Genomic DNA, 2,448 nt, shown 5'->3' on the forward strand with positions numbered 1-2,448 from the left:
CTTGAGAATGATATATCAGCATGGGTTGGAGGGAACGTGCCGCTCCTGTACCATTCATGTTCTACTGGAATGTGCACTGATGCGATATTAGCACGTAAAATATAGTTTGATGGATTGATCGCCCTGCGCTGTGCAAACCAGAGGTCAAGTGAAGTTATCTCAGCGGTAGCTCTGCGGTATCCACATCCCATGGGCCATTCTGGAACACAAAGGGTTGTTGCACTGCCATGCGAGGTGAAGAAGAGCCTCATGGCTCATCGGATTCCTCCAGCCTAAAATATTCTGATTCTGAAATGGATTCTTAGTCTCGTGCCACGACACCAATCGCACAATCGGCATAACGATTGCACGAAACAAAATATTGCAGGCATATTCTGACAACGCCGTTCATTCTCGCCCCTCTCATCGGTAAGCAGCACCATCTGCCCATTACCTGATTTTCACCTTTGGCGTCAAGAGGCTTCCATTCTTTTCCATCTGCCCTCAGGACAACCACCTGGAAATCCGTGACCCACGTGTTGTTACTGGGCGCACCCTGCAGGACCAAGCCGCTGATGGGAAATGACACGCCAAGGTCGACCTGGAGGTACTCGCCGGTCCGGTCGCGCCGGGGACTCCAGCTCCCCGCAGCGTTGTTCAGCCTCGCCGAAGTCGCCCCGAGCCCTGCTGCCGAATTTTCTGAAGTGGCCGTGAAGGCCGAATCTGGAATAAACCCCGACTGGAGTCCAACGGGAATCAAGCAATCTGAGAAAGATGAAATGGAGCAGACGGTCGCGTTGTTAGGGCTGGACGCGCGTACGTTGAACCTTTTTCGCACCGTACATAGCCAACCGTGCTCATCAGAGGTGTGGATGGTGTTATGATCGACATATCGCACACCAGGGTAAGATGTTCACGAAGTCACCACGGGCAATGCTACTGACAACGTCACAGCTTCCCATCTCTCCATTACTTCCACCAAATCACAGAGTTGTTGAGTGCTCTCCTCTTGCAGTAACCACGCCGTCTATGTGTGTATATAGAACTTCTTTCGCCCCATACGTAGACAACCGTGGTAATCGGAGGTGTGGATGGCGTTATGATCGGCAGAGTAGTGGTAACGGCGGCAGGGTCATTGCCGGGCGGCGGCGGCGGCGGCGGTGGCTACACTGCTTCTGCTGCACATGGCTGCCCTGTGCCAGTGCCGTGGAGGCAGCAGCGAGGGTTGGTGGATCACACAGATAAGTTGCAAAACTCCCTTCCCGTGGGCGTCAGGGAGATGCCATGCCCTGGCTTTGCGAGGATAAAAGCTGTGCAACAAACATGTGGACTAATCTCCCTCTGTTCCATCTGTACAGGGCGCTCCGGTTTCCTGCCCACGTGCAAACACTCATTTGTTGGCCGATAACGACTTAATATGTAGGGGACTGGAGAGCTTTGGGCAACTGTTGGTAATGCCGGCTCCTCACCACCTGGCTGCTGCCCTCCCACGTGTCTGCGGTTCCTCGGCGACTGCGACAGATGCAATTTTGCACGAACGACGACGCGATGTACCAAACGAACAAAACAACAATTAATTTGGTACGTCACATGACCACAAAACACTTTACATGTGTTGGACGTGCTACATAAACTTAAGACCAGTTGTGTGAAAAAGTAAGCGTGTTTTAACAAATTAATTACAATCGAAGTTATTTTTAAATCTTTTATATTAAGTTCGCTTGCTTGCTTGCTTGCGTGCTTGCGTGCTTGCTTGCTTGCTTACGACCGTGCACATCGTTCGGTCGTTTTTTAACAAACTTCCCGTGATCCAATCGAGCTGACATTTTCCACACAGACTCGTTGTGCGTGACAATTAATTTTCGTGAAATTTTTTTTCCAAAATTTTACACTTTTTAGAAAAAAATAATGGTATGACTGTGTGTGTGTGTGTGTGGGGGGGGGGTCTGTTTGTATGTATGTGCGTGCAAGTCTTCATCCTGGTTCTGGTTGTATGTGCTTGCGTGTGTGAGTGCGTGAGACGAGGTGGCCGAGTGGTTAAGGCGATGGACTGCTAATCCATTGTGCTCTGCACGCGTGGGTTCGAATCCCACCTTCGTCGCGATATTTTAAATCCTTTATATTAAGTTCGCTTGCTTGCGCGCTTACGACCGTGCAAATCTTTCGGTCGTTTTTTTACCCACTTCCCGTGATCCAATCGAGCTGACATTTTGCACACAGACTCGTTGTGCGTGACAATTAATTTTCGTGAAAAAATGTTTCAAAAATTTGACACTTTTAGGAAAAAAAAATTATATGTAATTACCAATTGCTTAATGGTGGCAGGCAATCATCTGACCCATAGGTGGCAGCCATCTCAAGCCAGAGGACGAGAGGACTCTAGCAGCCACGCATATAAAGGATTTATAGTGAAAAATTTAGTTTTTACGGGTTCATATTTTAAATCCTTTATATTAAGTTCACTTGTTT

At 48.7% G+C, this 2,448-nt stretch overlaps 1 non-coding gene across 1 annotated transcript; it reads left to right on the forward strand.

Moving 5' to 3' along the window:
* The first annotated feature begins 1,998 nt into the window (after positions 1-1,998).
* Positions 1,999-2,080, forward strand: TRNAS-GCU (transfer RNA serine (anticodon GCU)). The gene has a single exon. It is a non-coding gene; the product is annotated as a tRNA-Ser (tRNA).
* The last annotated feature ends 368 nt before the right edge of the window (positions 2,081-2,448 follow it).

Source organism: Lampetra fluviatilis, chromosome 60, assembly GCF_964198595.1.
Source record: "Lampetra fluviatilis chromosome 60, kcLamFluv1.1, whole genome shotgun sequence".
In the NCBI taxonomy this organism is placed as follows: Eukaryota; Metazoa; Chordata; class Hyperoartia; order Petromyzontiformes; family Petromyzontidae; genus Lampetra; species Lampetra fluviatilis.